This window comes from Mesoplodon bidens (genome assembly GCF_964165515.1).
Source record: "Mesoplodon bidens genome assembly, chromosome: 5".
In the NCBI taxonomy this organism is placed as follows: domain Eukaryota; kingdom Metazoa; phylum Chordata; class Mammalia; order Artiodactyla; family Ziphiidae; genus Mesoplodon; species Mesoplodon bidens.
Window position 1 is genome coordinate 119,983,572 of NC_138161.1, and position 21,636 is coordinate 120,005,207.

Sequence of the window (21,636 nt, forward strand, 5' to 3'; positions counted from 1 at the left end):
TAGGCACCTCTAAGGGATTTTTATACAAGTCCAGCTCCAAGACAAGTCCCCTTATCATCCCTTCCAGCTAGACTGTACCCACTAGACTTATTCCTCCTCCCTTCCTGCCTGACTAGCTACCTTCTTCCTTCTTCCCTCCTTTCTTTGGTTTCAGTTTATTTCTGTCTCCATATCTTCCTCTCTTTCTTACTCTTTCCATATTTTCTTTCTTCCTTCTTTCCTATCTACTTATTTATCCTTCAGTTTCCTGAAACAATAAGTTTTTCTAAGCCAGGAAGAGGGAAATTGGCTCATTGTTACTAGAACACTGATTCAAGGGAAGAACTGTAGTGTGGAAGTTTGCTTGCTGTGCTGGCACCTAAAAGTCTTGACTTGGGACAAATAACTCTCTAGGCCTCAGTTTCCTCATGTGAAAAAAGAAGAAAGGCCTTTGAGATCTATTCTATCTCTATGAATCTGTAAGTCTATGAATATTTTAACAATGAAATGATTCATTTTTAGATTTCTAAACTTTAGTGTTTTAAAATACTGCACCTACAGTATTTTTTTTTACTTACAATTGAACTCTTTATAAGATATTTTCAAGACAACCAATTTTACACATCAGAAATGGTATCAAAAATATGAATTACAGGACTTCTCTGGCGGTCCAGTGGTTAATACTCTGAGCTTCAAATGCAGCGGCTGCGGTCCGATCCCTGTTCAGGGAACTAGGATCCCACATGTCACAAGGCCAAAAACCAAACCAAAACAACAACAAAAAGTATGAATTAGAACACAGACAACAATATGAAATGGGCATAAAACAAAGCTGAAGTGGACAGACAAGCAAATTCTCTTATTAATTTATTAACATAAGCTTAAACTTTGTTAAAGAAAGATACAAAGAACTATGTTTTAGGAGAATTGCAGGGCATTCTGCTGAAGATTGAATTTCACAGTGTTATATCCCATGTAGGGAAAAAATAAGACTGTTTTTGGGTTGGCCAAAACCCTGATTGGGACTTGAACCCATGTGGCTGGGACTCGAAACTGACCAAAACCCACAGTTTTCCAACTGAGATCACACACCTGGTTTCAAGACTTAATGAAGCTCAGGTTCTTGATGTCTCATCCCAGAAAAAAATTAGTGAGAGACAAAGTGACAGGTAAGAAGTGGATTTATTTGGAGAGAAATACATTCCACAGACAGAGTGTGGGCCATCTCAGAAGATGAGAAAGGCCACAGAAGAACTTTAAATCTTGCAAAAGTAACATATTATCAGCCCTTTAATAACCAAGGAACCAGGCTGCAAAAACTATAATAAAATTCTGTTAGACTCCCTAGTATTTTTTAAACTGGGTTATGGTGTTCATGTTAGGAAAAAAAAATGGATTTGCATTGGAATTTCCTAGATTGGATGCATAGTGAACAGTAATTCATCCTATGGAAAGTATTATTATCTTATCGGTCCAAGTTCTCCCCAGCAGAGGGGATAACTTGAGAGTTTATTAAAATATAAATTGCCAATCTGCATTCTCAGATTTGTTCACTTTCCAATTGCTGTATGCCTATCTAAATACCACCAATTCCTTTAACTCCTTGTATTTGTCAGCATGAGAAGCATAGAATAAAACCACATGATTATGCTTTCTCTTACAGTGACCTCCATCCTATCATATAAAATGAGATAATTTTTTCTTTATTGCTGATAATTGAACAGTATTGTAGCAACGTATTATTAAATCATTTATGTAGAATGACTCTGATGGGATCTGGATAATAGATTTGTGGATTTTTATTTGTTAACCAGTTGAGGAAAATTTACCTCTTAATTGCTGTTTTTAAAAATCATACATTTTTGGTCACATCCCCTTCCTAAATTCTGATGGTCATCCTCTCTGCAAAAATAAACACACACACATACACACACACACACACATATGTGCACAGTTTTGCCTACAATATCAATGACCCATAGATCTTTGCAGTCTATGAACCCTAGATTGAGAACCACCGCTTCATAACAGCTTGATCCTGATATGTGTATTTTCTGATTGGAGACTAATTATAGTTTTCCTTAGTTTTAGAGTTTTCATACTCTCAGTAATGTCAGCAGAAGAAAAGAAGGTAGACATCCATTAATTTTGTATTGACATTTTTCTATTTACTCGTTTATTGGAAATGTGAAAAAAAACAAGCAAAACCTTTATGGATATGTTTATTTTAAGAAAAACAGATTAAGCATGACTGATCTTTAATATGCAGGTTGACAGTAATAGCATCATTTGGTCTGTCTGTTATGGGAATGAGTAGACATCTCTTCTCCAAGCCTTCTTCTTCCTTCTGGCACAAGGTTGACTACACTGTAGAGATCTTATAGTTGGGTGTGGCCATTTGACTGAGTTCTGGTCAACAGAATATGAAGTAAGTAATGCACATCCTTGACCTGTTCCATGACAGACCCTCAACACACGATCCTCATGACTTCATGGAGATGAGCTCAGAGATCTTGGAAGCCACATCTTGGATGTAAGAAAAGCTTAAAATGGAAAAGACCTGGGTCTATTAATCACTTCTTGGAGGAAAGCTGCTGCTGTACTACCATTTTGGACTTCTGTGTTAAGCTAGATAAGTTTTGGGGTTTCTCTGTAGTAGCTGCTAAAAGGACCTGAACTACTACACAAGATTTACTGACTAATTCAGACACAAAACTACAGGGGGTGGGGTCGCCAATAGTGCTCAGTTTATTTCCAGCGTTTTGTGACATGTGCTGTTTACTTGTGACTGCTTAGGTGGAATAATACTTGATGTTATCTAGTTTCAACTTGAACTAATACCCAACAATGGACAAATGGCTTAAGATTCTTCCAGAGAAAATGTGGTGTAAAGAGTTCTAATAATACAAGCAGACATGGAAATCCTGAAGAGGCACATCTGCTGCTACTTCTCTAGGAGTTGAAAGAGGTCTTCAGCAGTCACATAGATGGTAAAAGCAACCACCTGACAAGATGGTGTAAAAAATTCAACCAACAGGAAGGCTAGCTGAATTACAGATAAACACCAGTCATTAACTAAACTTTGTCCCATATTGTACCTTGGGATATTAAGTAGTAACTGCAGTACATATACAAAATATGGGAGAGGGCATGTTCAATTAAAAAAAATGATAAAGGTGTGCAATCAAAAATCCTTTAGAGAGAACTGATCTGGAAACTCAGGATCCTGTGTTCCATCTACTCCTTCAGAAGACTATAAATTTACCACAGTCCCTTGGACGCTGTGGCTGTGGACACAACTTTGGGATTAGTCCTAATGGACAAGTCTGGACCCATGAGACTAAGGCTACCCCAATGGTGATCCCCTCAAATTAAAGAGTTGACCAATTTAGTTAAAAAATGTTTTTTCCCCTTTTCATGTATAAATACTAGACTTTTATACTGATTTATTCATTAAAAATTTTATTTTATATTGTAGTATAGTTGATTAACAATGTTGTGTTAGTTTCATGTGTAGAGCAAAGTGATTCAGTTATACATATACATGTATCTATTCTTTTTCAAATTCTTTTCCCATTTAGGTTATTACAGAATATTGAACAGTGAACTTTAGGACTAGCTGGATTTTTGGCAGCTGCAATAACCTGCAATTTCAATTTCAACATTAAAACAATAATACTTTTCTATTCAGTTACTAAGCTTTATGCAGAATAATCTTGAGTGAGTTGAGAAACCCGTTATAAAATAAAGGTGATGGAGGGCAGAATTTTTCTTAAGTTTCAGACTTCTCAAATTTAATGAATTCAGCATGGGTTTTCTAGATGATTTACCTAGTGTCTAGACACTCCCTCTTGTTTCTGTAGGATCACAATAAACATGTGTTTAGGAAATCAGCCATTCTTTGTAGTGTGGGGAAAAGTAATTTGATTTTTAAAAAGTTAACCTGTTTTTAAATTTTATATCGGAATATAGTTGATTTAAAATGTTGTGTTAGTTTCATGTGTACAACAAAGTGATTTAGTTATACATATACATGTATCTATTCTTTTTCAGATTCTTTTCCCATATAGGTTATTACAGAGTACTGAGTAGAGTTCCCTGTGCTATACAGTAAGTCCTTGTTGATTATCTAATTTTTATATAGTAGTGTGTATATGTTAATCCCAACCTCCTAATTTATCCCTCTCCCCCACATTTCTCCTTTGGTAACCATAAGTTGGTTTTCTAAGTCTGTGAGTCTGTTTCTGTTTTACAAATAAGTTCATTTGTGTCATTTATTTTAGATTCCACATATATGTGATATTCATCTTTCTCTGTCTCACTTACTTCACTTAGTATGATAACCTCTAGATCCATCCATGTTGCTGCAAATGGCATTATTTCACTCCTTTTTTGTGACTGAGTAATATTCCATTGTATATATGTACCACATCTTCTTTATCCATTCCTCTGTTGATGGACATTTAGGTTGCTTCCATGTCCTGGCTATTGTAAATAGTGCTGCAATGAATATTGGGGTGCATGTATCTTTTCGAATTATGGTTTTCTCCAGATATATGCCCAGGAGTGGGATTGCTGGATCACATGGTAGTTCTATTTTTAGTTTTTTAAGGAACCTCCTTACTGTTCTCCATAGTAGCTGTACTAATTTACATTTCCCTCAACAGTGTAGGAGGGTTCCCTTTTCTCCACACCCTCTCAAGCATTTATTGTTTGTAGTTAACCTCTTTTTATATAAAAGTAGTATATTTCCATTAAAATTCTTTACAAATGGAGAATATAAAGAAAAAAACCACAATTTATAATCCAGAGATGGCTCCTTATATTGTATATTAGGTCCATATTTTATGTATAGATTTGTATCTCACTCATTTCTATTAATATTATATTGTAAAAATATTAATTATTCTAAACTATACCATTCCATGTTTTAAAAGTTAGATGTCATTATTATTATTAACAAATAATTTATATTATGGAAGTACTATAATTATTTTAAATATTTTCTTAATTGTATGTTTAGATCAATTTCAATTATTTTCCTGTTATAAACAATGCCAAGATGAATATCCTTCTATGTTAATCTTTAACTGGATTTCTGTGGTTCCTCAAGATAGAGTCCTAGAAGTAGAATTATTCTTAGTCAAATTATATGAAAATATAAGTGGTTCTAATAATTTCTAATAATGCCACCAATATTAAATATTATAGTTTTTAAAATGATATATTACATTTGTTTTCTGTATTTCTTTGCCAATTGGTTAAGTGGAAACGCTTTCATACATTTACTACCCTTGTATTTCCCCCTTTAGCAAATCATCTATACTTTGATTTTATACATTTTTTAGTGTTTGCCCTAGAGTTTGCAATATACATTTACAACAAATCCAAGTCCACTTTAAAATAATATTACACCACTTCACAGGTAGTGAGTACCTTATAATAACAAAATCATCCTAATTCCTTCTTCTTGTCCTTTGTGTCATTATTCATTTTACTAATACATAAGCAGACATAAGCCTGTATGAATGTACACATGATTTATACAAAAGCATACATAATCAAGCACATTGTTGCTATTGTTTTGAACAAACTGTTATCTGTTTGATTAAAAGTTTTTATGTTACTTATACCTATTCCTTCTTCAATATTCTTCCTTTCTTTATATAGATCTGAGTTTTGAGCCTGAATTATTTTCCTTCTCTCTAGAGAACTTCTTTTAACATTTCTTGCAAGGTTGGTCTATTGGCAACAAATACCCTTAATTTTTGTTTGAGAAAGTCTTTCTAATTCACCTCAGAAGGATAATTTCACAGCGTACAGAATTCTAGGTTGGTGATTTTATTTTCTGTCAACACTTTAAATAATTTATTCCACTCTCTTCTTGCTTGTGTGGTTTCTGTGAAGAAGTTGGATGTAATTCTTATCTTTCGTCCTCTCTAGGTAAGGTGTTTTTTTTTCCCTTTGGCTTTAGGATTTTTTCTTTATCTTTGATTTTGTGTAGTTTGAAGATGGTATGCCTAGGTATAGTTTTTCTCTTGTCTTTATCCTGCTTGGTGTTCTCGGAGATTCTTGGATCTGTGGTTTTGTGTTTGACATTAATTTGGGGGAAATTCTCAGTCATTCCTGTTTTAAATATTTTTTCTCTTCCTTTCTGTCTTTTTTCTACTTGTGGCATTTCCACTTCTCATATGTTATATCTTTTGTAGTTTTCCACAGTCCTTGGATGTTCTGTTCTGTTTGTTCAGTTCTTGTTCTCTCTCTGTTTTTGAGGATTCTATTGACCTATCCTCTAGCTCAGAGACTCTTTCCTCAGCTGTGTCCAGTCTACTATTAAACCTATCAAAGGCATTCTTCATTTCTGTTACAGTGCTTTTTATCTCTAGAAATTATCTTTTGTTCCTTTCTAGGATTTTCATCCCCCTGCTTATATTGCCCATCTGCTCTTGCATGCTGTCCACTTTATCCATTAGAACCCTGAGAATATTAATCATGTTTTTTTCAAACTCCTGGTCTTATAATTCTGACATCTCTGCCATGTGTGGTTCCGATGCTTGCTCTGTCTCTTCAAATTATGTTTTTTTGCTTTTTGTTATGCCTTTTAATTTTTTTCTTGGTAGGTGGCTTTGATGTCCTGGGTAAAAGGAACTGCTATAAATAGGCCTTTAGTAATGTGGTGGTGAAGTGGGGTTGGAGGAAGCTTCCTCTAGTCCTATGATTAGGCCTCAGTTTGTTAGTGAGTGTATGCCTCTGAACCATGACCTTCATAAGGGTTTCTCAGTTTTATTTTTTATTTTTATTTATTTTATTTTTTCCCTTAGATGGGACAAGATGGGCTGGAGTTGGGTATTCCCCCAGGTCTCTGATGGCACTGCAGCAGGTAAAGCTCTGGTTAACTAGTTTCCTCTAAGGGTAGGTCTTGTGAATAAGAGAGGGCTCTGGTGTATTTAAAATGATTCATCCCCCACAACACACACATACCCCCCATCCAGAAGCTGAGGCAGCTCTGATATTTAATGGGGTGGGGGCTGGCCCAGCTCCTGGAGGCATATCTCACAGTGTTGTGAGTACCCCTATATGATTCGGTTTCACTGGAGTTTTAACTCTCAGGGTTGTCTACACTGAGCTTCCAGCAATTTGTCAATTACAGTTCAGGTTTTCCTGCCCAGGCACTGGTTCCTGAGGAGGTTTCTGCTTTTGAGTCTCTGTTCTGCTAAGTTGTGACTCTCTGTATTTGCCTTTCTCGCCAATCTTGCAGGTAGTGGTTTGCTCTATGTCTTTTCTTCTTTAAAGGACCCAAGAAGAGTTGTTGAGTTTTCAGTCTGCTCAGCTTTTTGCTTTTTAGGACAGGGTGGCAACTTCCAAACTTCTTACCTGTGGAAACAGAAACCATATTTCCTTTTTAAAATCTTTTTCCTTTTTATTTGAAATAATTTCAAAGTTAAGCAATTGTTGTTTAAATGAAACAAGGAAAGCCTATACGCCTCCACTCAGATTCCCAAAATATTGCCATTGAATCTGTTCTATGTGTATGATTACACCTTTCAGGAATATTTTGAAAAAGGAAAAATCAAATAGAATTTTAGTGAAATTTAGTGACCTATCCAGAGGATAGGTCAAATTTACCTCCTTCATTTGGCCTGCATTCATATTCCCTTCTGCTCTTCTGCATAGTGACTTTCCAACTGGCTAGTGAGTCTTTGATATTTCATATGCAAACTGGTGATTCCTACCTTCCCTTATATATTTTTCTATTTAACATTATCCGTTTTGGTTGTGATAGTAGTCGGGCCATAGTTGCAATATTTTTCATACCCCAAATCTAGCAGGAGTTTACTGTGACAGTGATTACATAAATCTGGGCTGTGGTGTTGGGGAGAAGAGATGGAGAAAGTCAATCTTTGCATGGAAGGACATAGGTAGTTAGATTTGAAACTTGAAAAATTTCCTTGCCATCTCTGATATTTTCTTCCCACTGTTGCATTTAAGAATGGCTGAGTTAGAGAGTCATATTCATCATATATGCTATATAAAAATTATAAGGTAACTTTGGTATGGGGAAAGCATATGTGGTTTTCAGTAAATATCACTAATACAAGAAATCTGGAGGCCTAGAATCAGGAGGTTGTCTTTCTAATCCTGATTGGCTGCAACATTCCAAGTCTACAGGGCTACCCACATGGGGAAACATCCAAGGAAACACCTCTGACTCTGGGAGAAAAATGATATCATCAGGCTCATTCACTTCATCTTCTTACAGATGGCAGTTATTGTTTATTAAAGGACAAGGGTTGCCATGGTGATGTGAGAGAGACATCACAGGAGGAGATTGGAGAAAATGTTGCAACTTGGAGAAGGATTTATTATTTTAGAAAATTAAATGAAAGTTGACTCTTTTGAGCTGTACTTGATAACTCATTGCTCTTCTTTTTGTTTATATACATCACAAAGTAATTAAATACTTCAGTATCCATCTCTGTTTCCATTACTTTATTGTGATAACCCCTGGGAGGCCTCAGCTACTGGAAGAGGTGTTTGTGGGCGTGGGGCATGGAAGGGTGCAGAGCATCTTTCACTTTCTTATTTTGTGGATATCAGTTTTCCTGAATTAGACTGTCAGGAATTTTGTTCTTTACATCAATATTTTTAAAAAATCAGCTTTTGAATCTATCAGTTCTATTGTTATGTGCTTTCAGATTAATTTATATTTTCCTTATGCTTCTATTAATTTATTTGATTACACAGGTGATCTTCCATCTCCAGACTTGTTCTATGAGAAAAAAATAAACCCTATTTAAGGTCCCATTTTGTCAAATATTTGGTTACTCACAGCCAAATGCTATCACTAATTGATAGCCAGGAGTTTAACGAATTCTCATCTTTTATTTCATTAGTTTTGTACCTAGTTATCACTAATTTCAGCCTGCAATGTAAGTCTGTCAACATTTTAGTAGTGGAAATACCTTTTAGATTTTGGATATCGCTTGACAGTAAATCTTATTTTTAATTTTTGCAAGATGTGCTTACTGTCTCATCATTGCTATTTTACCATGAATTTATAAAATCTATATTAGATATCCCTTAAAATCACTAGATATCACTTAAAATCCCAGGATGTCTTAATAAGTGAATTATTTTTGTCTTTTATGCTACATTTACTTCTAAACTTAACTTTTTAATGTAAATATTGATAATTGAATGTCAGTGCATTAGTCTTCCAAACTGTCTTATCTTTAGGAAGGTCATTTAAAGTGTTCCTCTTTTTTTTCCTTTTTTTCTTTTTCTATTTTATTTCATTTTTCTTCCAGTTTTACTGAGATATAATTGACATACAGCACTGTATAAGTTTGTGTACAGCATAATGATTTGACATATCATGAACCAATTACCACAATACATTTAGTGAACACCCGTCATCTCATATACATACAAAAGAAAAGAAAAATATTTTTTTCTTGTGATGGGAACTCAGGATTTACTCTCTTAACTAGTGTCATAAATAACATATACCAGTGTTAATCACATTTATCATGTTGTACATTACATCCCTAATACTCATTTATCTTATAACTGGAAGCTGGTACTTTTTGACTACTTACATCCAATTTCCCCCCACCCCCTGCCCTAAAGTGTTTTTCATTTTTAATAACTGAAGAACAGAGGTAGATTTCAACTAAGCAAAAAAGTTATTGGCCAAACATGAGACTTTTTGGACCTCTGTAGAATTTACATTAAACTCATTGCATAATTAGAACATGTAATTCAATGAGCAATTTAGCAAGCAGCAAGGGTTTACTGAGAAATTTTTAGTAACTTGAGCACACCAAGACACAGTCCTTTCTGATTTTCCCCTTGTCTATTGTTGATTCCTTTTATTTGAACTTGGCAAGGACAATAGTTTGTGCACATCTTCACTCAAACTTTCCATTTGTAGTCAATGATGATTTTGAACTTTCCAACCAGAAGACTAAAGATGTCTCAACTGGCTCTACTTTCCTTTTTTGGACCCTTCTCCTCCTAATAACTAACAACTAAGGCTGCAAATTTGGCACAAAAATTCCCCAGGTGACTGGTTGATCCAGTGGTTCTCAAAGTGTAGTCTCTGGACAGCAGCATCAACATCATCTGCGAGCCTGTTAGTAAAACAAATTCCCAGGCACATCTCAGACATGTTGAATAAGAAACTGGAGATGGAGTTCAGCCATCTGTATTTTAACATGCTTTCTAGGTGATTCTATGCATGCTTCAGATTGAGAACAACTGATTTTATCAGTAGGATCAGAAGAGAATCAAGCCCTGACGAGCAGTGTCTAAACATGTTCAGCTGGCAATCCAAAGGAAAAAGAAGAAAAAGAGAAGGACATTTTTTCTTCAATTAGCAAGGACAGCTACTGCCGACAAAGAATTCATTGATAAAATAGCATTAGCTGCTCAATGTGAGTAAAGATGTGGGATGTCATCATTCACTCATTCATTCATTCTCTATTGTTTATTGACTAAGTTACTAATGTTGATCATTTGCCAGGCGTTGAAGTATATTTTGAGAAAGATACAAGGGTGTTTAAGACCCTTCAAGAATTTATATTCTGTGGACAAGAAAGCAGAAGTGGAGAGGGAAAAAGACACAAAGCAAAATACAGCAAGCGCTTTTTTGTTTAAAACATCTTTATTGGAGTATAATTGCTTTACATTGTTGTGTTAGTTTCTGCTGTATAACAAAGTGAATCAGCTATATATATACATATATCCCCATATCCCCTCCCTGTTGCATCTCCCTCCCTCCCACCCTCCCTATCCCACCCCTCTAGGTGGTCACAGAGCACCGAGCTGATCTCCCTGTGCTATGCAGCTGCTTCCCCCTCCTTGTGTCCTCACGTCCATTTTCTACAGCTGCATCTTTATTCCTGTCCTGCCCCTAGGTTCTTCAGAACCGTTTGTTTTTAGATTCCATATATGTGTGTTACCATACGGTATTTGTTTTTCTCTTTCTGACTTACTTCACTCAGTATGACAGACTCTAGGTACATTCACCTCACTACAAATAACTCAATTTTGTTTCTTTTTATGGCTGAGTAATATTCCATTGTATATATATGCCACATTTTCTTTATCCATTCATCTGTCAATGGACACTTAGGTTGCTTCCATGTCCTGGCTATTGTAAATAGTGCTGCAATGAACCTTGTGGTACATGACTTTTTTTTACTCCCATTTACCATTGCAATAAAAAGAATAAAATACCTAGGAATAAACCTACCTAAGGAGGCAAAAACCTGTATGCAGAAAACTATTAGACACTGATGAAAGAAATTAAAGATGATACAAATAGATGGAGAGATACACCATGTTCTTGGATTAGAAGAATCAACATTGTGAAAATGACTATGCTACCCAAAGCAATCTACAGCTTCAAAGCAATCTCTAACAAACTACCAATGGCATTTTTCACAGAGCTAGAATAAAAAAAATCACAATTTGTATGGAAACACAAAAGACCCTGAATAGCCAAAGCAATCTTGAGAAAGAAAAACAGAGCTGGAGGAATCAGGATCCCTGACTTCAGACTATACTACAAAGCTACGGTATCAAGACAGTATGGTTCTGGTACAAAAACAGAAATATAGATCAATGGAACAGGATAGAAGCCCAGAGATAAACCCACACACATATAGTCACCTTATCTTTGATAAAGGAGGCAAGAATATACAATGGAGAAAAGACAACCTCTTCAGTAAGTGGTGCTGGGAAAGGACGTGCTTTTAAGAGGCACAAATAATGGGCTTTAGAAGCACATAGGAGAGACCAATTAAAAATAAAAAGACAAAGCCTCACTTCATGAAATGAAGGTACAGAGTTGGCACTGGAATATCTTAAGGACACTTCTGATTTGTATAGTGCTTTGTGAGAGAAATATAAAATGAAGAGAGAGGTTCAGATTCACATTAATGGTGATGACACTGTGGATTTTTGCAGTAATAACTTATGCTCCAGGGAAGCCATAGCAAAAAAAAAAAAAAAAACCCTCAAAAAAACAAAACAGCACCACCACCAACAACGAAAAAACACCTTAAATACAAAAATAATCAAAATTCTCAGTGATAGTGTTTTCATCTTCTGAGGTGGGTACATTTCAGCAGGGAAAACAATCAACTTGTACAAGAAACATAGTGACATGAGGAAGAAACACCTGTGACCTGTCAAGCACAAGTGAAGGGCACGGCAGGAACACCTTCTGGGGAAATCCGATGACATCTAGTCCGTATGGATTTTGGTCCACCATCTCAACCTGATCAAAAGCGGCTCACTGCATCCTAAGTGTTCAAAGGGAGAACTGACTGTGGCGAACAATCAACTCCTACTATCGTAGGGAATAGTTTCTCCAGCCAGGAAAGAATTCAATCTTTGAAGATCTGGCAGAGGCTGCTGGGAAGGAACTGCTTACAAAGCTCTCTCTCTGTGATTTAAAAGCATGAAATAACCTCATTTCAAAGTTGAAAGTCTTCAAAAAAAAAAAAAAAAGAAAACCTCACATACACTCTTATCTTCCCTCCCAGCCTGGAATTTGAATCAGAATTGGGATAAAGTAGGGGAGTCTGTGTGTGTACCCAAATGCTTGTTATCAAGAACCCCATCATTCTTTTCAGAATTCATGGCAAATACTACTTTTTTTTCCAGTACTCTTTTATCATCCAAAGTATATCTTGAGGGGCATTCAAATTTTAGAAAAATTTCTGTGGGGAAGCAAAATAAATTCACAGGACATCCATTTGCACCTTACATGTGGAATTCTGCTATAATCAAGTCACCTTGTTCACTGAGGACTTGTTCTTAATGAATGGCTAAGGATACTGCAAGATGGTAGGGTGGGATTCTACAAGACAGTTCCTCTTCATTCTGTTCTACTCTTGTCTCTCTTCTACTATGCAACAAACTATTTTACATAGATTTTATTTATGAAGCAACAGTGAGGGCATTCTTGGGTCTTTGATGATCTTAATAATTTTTGTTCATCTGGATAACTTGTACGCCTGCTCTCCAGAGGAAGTCCATAAAACTTAGAATAAAACTTCTACATATCATGTAACTGCTGGGCTGAGAATTGCCTCCTCTAGAGTAAATAATGCCACATTGATTTCTCCTGGGCCACACAATCCATTTTGTGGAATTTTCTCTCATCCAGTTCAAATCTCTGCATGGATTTTAAGGGTCACTATTTTTCAGCATGACTGAGAATAAGACTAGCTGGTTGGAAATGAACATAGCTGCTTTGCTGATATACCCCAATATTGAGCTTATTATTAATATTGTTTAGGCATAGAGTCAAAGAAAAATCAGTCATCCATAGCACTTGTCAGTATTGCTATTAAGGCAAAAGCTTCTAGGCTCTAAGGTTAAGGAGAATGAAGGAAGTAGTGATAGAATTGTCAGAATTATCCACATACTCTAGGTGATGAATTTCCTAAGGAGAGCCTCAGTCTATCAATAGCACTTAGGAGCTTCTCCTAACCCTTTACTTCTACCTAGGATCACACAGTGTATAGCCTTTGATCTCAAGAACCATGCTACCAAGGCAAGAATCATATTCCTGTGCTAAAAATATAAGGAGGAGAATTTTTGTGCTGCTTGATGTCCATATATTTGGGCACTTACTAATTAATTTATTGACAGCTTACAAAATGTCAGGCACTTCATAGGATAAAGATATGAGTAAGACACAGCCCCTACCATCAAGAATCTCAAAATCTAGTAGGAGACATATGGTATGGACACTGATATTTATAACACAGGTCACACTGTGATAGGTAGATGGATAAATAAAGATTGATGGAGGATAGATAGACAAGAGACATATTAGATAGCTAGAGGGACAGATAGGCAGACATATGGATGGATAGATAAGTAGATGGAGAATTAGGTAAGTGGATGTTTTCAATCACTTAGAGTAAAAGCAGGGCCTCAAGATCTGCCTGGTCTAGCTTCCTGCTATTCTCTGATACCATGACCTTCCACCCTCTCCCTTACTGTGTTTCCTTTTGTTTTTTGACATACAAAAACTTGTACATAATGTATACAACTTTATAAGTTTGAAGATAAGTCTACACCTGTGAAATTATCACCGTAATATATGCCATAAGCCTATCCCTCATCTTTGAAAGTTTTTTCCCACCTCTTTATTATTTTTCTTATAACAAGAATACTTAAGATCTACCCTCTTAGCAACTTTTTAAGCGTATAATACAGTAATGTTAACTATAGTCACCATGCTCTACAGTAGATCTCTAGAAGTTACTCATGTTTTATAACTGAAAGTTTGTACTCTTTGACTAATAACTCCTTGTTCTCTCTCTCCACCAACCCTGACAACCACCATTCCAGTTTTTGCTTCTATGAGTTTGACTATTTTCATGATACAAATGGTATCCCATAGCATTTATCTTTCTGTATTTGCTTATTTCACTTGACGTACATAATGTCCTCCAGGTTCTTAAGTTGCTTTCATGTCTTGGGTATTGTGAATAATGCTGCAACACACATAGGAGTGTAGATATCTCTTTGAAATTTTGATTTAAATTCCTTTGTATATATACCCAGAAGGGGGATTGCTGGATAATATGGTAGTTCTATCTTTATTTTTTGAAATAGGAACCTCCCTATTAAGAAACCTCCTAGTTCTCCCAGTGACTGCATCAATTTACATTCCCACCAACAGTCTGAAAGATTTCTTTTCTCTGTGTCCTTGCCAACATTTGTTCTCTGTTTGTTTGTTTATTATAGCCATCATAAGGTGTGAAGTGATATGTTTTGTGGTTTTGATTTGATTTGGTTCCCTGATAATTAGTGATGTTGAGCACCTTTTTACATGTCTATTGGTCATTGATATGTCATCTTTGGAGGTATGTCTGTTTAGTTCCTTTACCCATTTAAAAAATTGTGTTATTATTATTTTTTGCTATTAGTAGTATAAGTTCTTTATATTTTTTTGGATATTAACCTTTCATTAACTATATGGTTTGCAAATATTTTCTCCAATTATGTAGATTGCCTTTTCATTTTGTTGATGATTTTCTTTGCTGTGGAAAGCTTTTCAGTTTGATGTAATCTCACTTGTCTATTTTTAGTTTTGTTGCCTGTGCTTTGGATGTCATATCCAAGAAATCATTGCCAAAATCTTTTCTCCCATGTTGTTTTGTAAGATATTTATAGATTTAGGTCTTATGTTTAAGTCTTTAGTACATTTTGAGGGTTTTTTTTTTTTGGTATATAGAGAGATAAGGTTTCAATGTCACTCTTTTTCATGTGGATATTTAATTTTCCCAATACCGTTTATTGTAGAGATTATCTTTTTCCTACTGTGTATTCTTGGCATTCTTGTCAAAGATTATATATAGTTGATTATATATGTGTGGGTTTATTTCTGGGCTTTCTATTCTGTTCCATTGATCTATATGTTTGTTTTAATGCCAGCACCATACTGTTTTGATTACTGTGGTTTTGTAATATATTTTGAAATCAGAAAGTGTGACACCTCCAGCTTTGTTCTTCTTGCTCAAGATTGCTTTGGATATTCAAGGTCTTTTGTGGTTCCATATGAATTTTAAGATTGCTTTTTCTATTTCTGTAAAATATGCTATTGGGATTTTTATAGCGAATACATTGTAGATTGACTTGTGAAGTATGGACACTTTAACAATATTAATTCTTCCAATCTATAAGCATGGAATGTTTTTCCATTTATTTTGTGTCTGCTTTAATTTCTCTTTTAAAAATCCCTTACCTCCTTTCCCCTTTGGTAACTGTAAGTTTGTTTTCTATGTCTGTGAGTCTATTTCTGTTTTTGTAAATAAGTTCATTTGTATCTTTTTTTAATATTCCACATATAAGTGATGTCCTATGATATTTGTCTTTCTCTGTCTGACTTACTTCATTTAATATGATAATCTCTAGGTCCTTCCATGTTGCTACAAATGGAAAATTTCATCCTATTTTTATGGCTGAGTAGTGTTCCATTGTGTGTGTGTGTGTGTGTGTGTGGATAGATAAACAATATCTTCTTTATCCATTCATCTGTTGATGGACATTTAGGTTGTTTCCATGTCTTGGCTATTGTAATAGTGCTACTATGAACACTGGAGTCCACGTATCTTTTCAAATTATAGTTTTGTCTGAATATATACCCAGGAGTGTTATTGCCGGATTATATGGTAATTCCATTTTTAGTTTATTAAGGAACCTCCATACTGTTGTTTTCCATAGTGACTGCACCAATTTACATTCGCACCAACACTGCATGAGGGTTTCTTTTTCTCCACACCCTCTCCAGCATTTATTATTTGTAGATTTTTTTTTATTGATGGCCATTCTGACCAGTGTGAGGTGATATCTCATTGTAGTTTTGATCTGCATTTCTCTAATAATTAGTGAAATTGAGCAACTTTTAAATTTTATTTATTTATTTTTGGCTGGATTGGGCCTTTTTGCTGCATGTGGGCTTTCCCTAGTTGAGGTGAGTGGGGGCTACTCTTCATTGTGGTGCATGGGCTTCTTATTGTGGTGGCTTCTCTTGTTGCAGAGCACGGGCTCTATGCTCAAGGGCTCAGTAGTTGTGGCTCACAGGCTCTAGAGCACAGGCTCAGTAGTTGTGACACATGGGCTTAGTTGCTCCGCAGCATGTGGGATCTTCCCAGACCAGGGCTCGAACCTGTGTCCCCTGCATCGGCAGGCAGATTCTTAACAACTGCACCACGAGGGAAGTCCCTGAGCAACTTTTGGTGTGCCTGTTGGCTATCTGTATGTCCTTTTTGGAGAACTGTCTATTTAGGTCTTCTGCCCAGTTTTTGATTGAGTTTTTTGTTTGTTTTTTGATATTAAGCTGTATGAGCTATTTGTATATATTGGAAATTAATCCCTTGTTGGTCATATCATTTTCAAATAATTTCTCTCATTCCATAGGTTGCCTTGTTGTTTTGTCAATGGTTTCTTTTGCTGTGCAAAAGCTTTTAAGTTTAATTAGGCCCCATTTGTTTATTTCTGCTTTTATTTCCATTACTTTAGGAGATGGATCCAAAAAAAATATTGCTGTGATTTATGTTCAAGGGTATTCTGCCTATGTTTTCCTCCAGGAGTTTTATAGTATCTATTCTTACATTTAGGCCTTTAATCCACTTTGAGATTATTTTTGTGTATGGCATTAAAGAATATTCTAATTTCATTCTTTTACATGTAGCTGTCCAGTTCCCCCAGCACCTCTTATTGAAGAGACTTTTTGTCCATTGTGTTTTCTTACCTCTTTTATCATAGATTAATTTACCAGAAGTGTTTGGGTTTATTTCTGGACTTTCTATTCTGTTCCACTGAGCTTTGTGTCTCTTTTTGTGCCAGTACCATACTGTTTTGATTACTGTAGCTTTGTAGTATATTCCAAAGTCAGGGATCCTGATTCCTCCAGCTCCGTTTTTCTTTCTCAAGATTGTTTTGACTACTGTTTTGTGTTTCCATACATATTCAAGTTTGTTCTAGTTTTGTGAAAAATGCCATTGGTAATTTGATAGGGATTGCTTTGAATATGTAGATTGCCTTGAGTAGTATGGTCATTATAACACTGTTGATTTTTCCAATCCAAGAACAGGGTATGTCTTTCCATATGTCTGTGTCACCTTCAATTTCTTTCATCAGTGTCTTAGAGTTTTCGGAATTCGTGTCTGCTTTAATTTCTTTTATGATTGTTTATAGTTTCCAGTGTACAAATTTTTTCATGTCCTTAGTTAAACTTATTGCTAAGCAATTTATTCTTTCTGATGTTATTATAAGTGAGATTGCTTTCTTAATTGCCTTTTTGGATAATTCACTGTTAGTATATAGAAAGGTGGCTAATTTTTGTACATTTATGTTTTGCATCCCACATTTTGCTGAATTTGCTTATTAGTTCCAACAGTTTTTGGGTGGTGTTTTTAGGGTTCTCTAAATATAAGATTATGTCATCTGCAAACATATAATTTTACTTCTTTCTGACTTGTATTGCTTTTATTGTCTTAATGCATTGGCTAGGACTTCTAGTATTATGTTAGATAGAAGTGGTGTGAGTGGACATCTTTGCCTTTTTCCAGGTCTCAGAGGAAAAGAATTGTTTTTCTCCATTGAGTATGATGTTAGCTTCAGTCTTTCATATATAATCTTTATTGCGTTAAGGTCCTTCTATATCTAATTTTTTGATATGTTTTATCATTAAAGGATGTTGATTTTTTTCAAAAAATCAAAAAAACCTATTGAGATGATCATGTGATATTTTTTATTCCTTCTGTTTATGTGATGCATCTACTTATTGATTTGCATATGTTGCACCATCCTGACATCTTCCTTTCATGGTGTATGATGTTTTTAGTGTGTTCCTGAATTTGGTTTACTAATAGCTGGTTGAGGACCTCTGTATCTAACTTTATCAAGGATATTGGCCTGTAGTTTTCTTTCCTTGTGGTGACTTTGTCTGGCTTTGGTATCAGAGAGATGCTGGCCTCATAGAGCATTTGGAAGTGTTCCCTTTTTAACAATTTTATTTGAAGAGTTTAAGAAAAATTTTTACTAATTCTTCTTTAAATTTTTGGCAAAATTCCCTTGTGAAGCCAAATGGTTATGCTTTTGTTTGTTTGTTTGCTTTTGTTATTATTGGAAGGCTTTTTAAAAAATAGACCTTTATTGGAATATAATTGCTTCAAAATACTTGTTAGTTTCTGTTGTACAATAAATTGAATCAGCAATGTGTATACATATATACCCATATCCCTTCCCTCTTGAGCCTCCCTCCCACCCTCCCTATCCCACCTCTCTAGGTCATCACAGAACACCAAGCTGATCTCCCTGTGCTATGCTGCTTCTTCCCACTAGCTAAATATTTTACATTCAGTAGTGTATATATGTCAATACTACTCTCACTTTGCCCCAGATTCCCCCTCACCCCCGTGTCCTCAACTCCATTCTCTATGTCTACATCTTTATTATTGCCCTGCCACTAGGTTCATCAGCACCATTTTTTTTTAAGATTCCATATATATGTGCTAGCATACAGTACTTGTTTTTCTCTTTCTGACTTACTTCACTCTGTATGACAGACTCTAGGTCCATCCACCTCACTAGAAATAACTCAATTTTGTTTTATTTTTATGGCTGAGTAATATTCCATTGTGTATATGTGCCACATCTTCATCCATTCATCTGTCCATGGACATTTAGGTTGGTTCCATGTCCTGGCTATTGTAAATAGTGCTGCAGCGAACATTGTTGTGCATGTCTCTTTTTGAATTATGGTTTTCTCAGGGTATATGCCAGTAGTAGCATTGCTGGGTCATATGGTAGTTCTATTTTTAGTTTTTATTTTTTTAAAGGAATCTCCATACTGTTCTCCATACTGGTTGTATCAATTTACATTCCCACCAACAGTGCAGGAGTGCTCCGTTTTAACCACAGCATTTCCGGCATTTATTATTTCTAGTTTTTTTGATAATGGCCATTCTGACTGGTGTGAGGTGATACCTTATTGTAGTTTTGATTTGTATTTCTCTTATAATTAGTGATGTTGAGCATCTTTTCATGTGCCTCTTGGCCATGTGTATGTTCTCTTTGGTGAAATGTCTATTTAGGTCTTCTGCCCATTTGTTAATTGAACTGTTTGTTTTCTTGATATTGAGTTCCATGCACTGTTTGTATATTTTGGAGATAAATCCTTTGTCTATTGTTTCATTTGCAAATATATTCTCCCATTCTGAGGGTTGTCTTTTTGCCTTCTTTATGGTTTCCTTTGCTTTGCAAAAGTTTTTAAGTTTAATTAGGTTGCATTTACTTATTTTTGTTTTTATTTTCATTACTTTAGGAGGTGGGTCAAAAAATATCTTACTGTGGTTTATGTCAGAGTGTTTTTCCTATGTTTTCCTCTAAGACTTTTATGGCGTCTGGCCTTACATTTAGCTCTTTAATCCATTTGGAGTTTATTTCTGTGTATGGTGTTAGGAAGTGTTCTAATTTCATTCCTTAACATGTAGCTGTCCAGTTTTCCCTGCACCACTTATTGAAGAGGCTGTCTTTTCTCCATTGTATGTTGTTGTAAATTAGGTGAGCATATGTGCATGGGTTTATCTTTGGGCTTTCTATCTTGTACCATTGATGTATATTTTTGTTTTTGTGTCAGTACGATACTGTCTTGATTACTGTAACTTTGTAGTGTGGTCTGAAGTCGGGAAGCCTGATTCCTCCAGCTCCGTTTTTCTTCTCAAGATTGCTTTGGCTATTCAGGGTCTTTTTTTTTTTTTTTTTTAATTTTTAAATTAGTTTCTGCTTTATAACAAAGTGAATCAGTCATACATATACATCTGTTCCCACATCCCTTCCCTCATGCATCTCCCTCCCTCCCACCCTCCCCATCCCACCCCTCCAGGCGGTCACAAAGCACCGAGCTGATCTCCCTGTGCTCTGCGGCTGCTTCCCACTATCTATCTACCTTACGTTTGGTGGTGTATATATGTCCATGCCTCTCTCTTACTTTGTCACAGCTTACCCTTCCCCCTCCCCATATCCTCAAGTCCATTCTCAAGTAGGTCTGTGTCTTTATTCCCGTTTTCAGGGTCTTTTGTGTTTCCCTACAAACTGTAAAATTTTTTGTTCTAATTCTGTGAAGAATGCCATTGGTAATTTGATAGTGATTGCATTGAATCTGTAGATTGCTTTGGGTATTATAGTCATTTTCACAATATTGATTCTTCCAATCCAAGAACATGGTATGTTTCTCCATCTGTTTATGTCATCTTTGATTTCTTTCATCAGTGTTTTACAGTTTTCTCAGTACAAGTCTTTTACTTCCTTAGGTAGGTTTATTCCTAGATATTTTATTCTTTTTGTTGCAATGGTAAATGGGATTGTTTAATTTTTCTTTCTGATTTTTCATTGTTAGTGTATAGGAATACAACAAATTTCTGAGCATTAATTTTGTATCCTGCAACCTTACCAAATTCATGGATTAGTTCTAGTAGTTTTCTGGTAACATCTTTAGGATTTTCTACGTATAGTAATATGTCCTCTGCAAACAGTGACAGTTTTACTTCTTCTTTTCCAATTTGCATTCCTTTTATTTATTTTTTCTTCTCTGACTTCCATGGCTAGAACTTCCAAAACTATGAGGAATCAGAGTGGCCAGAGTGGATATCCTTGTCTTATTCCTGATCTTAGTTGAAATGCTTTCAGTTTTTCACCATAGAGTATGATGTTTGCTGTGGGTTTGTCATATATGGCCTTTATTATTTTGAGGTAGGTTCCCTCTATGAACACTTCCTGGATATTTTTTTTTTATCATAAATCATTGTTGAATTTTGTCAAAAGCTTTTTCTGCCTCTATTGATATAATCATATGGTTTTTATTCCTTCATTTGTTAATATGGTGTATCACATTGATTGATTTGCATATATTGAAGAATCCTTGCATCCCTGGGATAAATCCCACCTGATCATGGTGTATGAACCTTTTAATATATTGTTGGATTCTGTTTGCTAGTATTTTGTTCAGGCTTTTTGCATCTATGTTCATAAGTGATATTGATCTATAATTTTCTTTTTCTGTGATATCTTTTTCTGGTTTTGGTATCAGGATGATGGTGGCTTCATAGAATGAATTTGGGT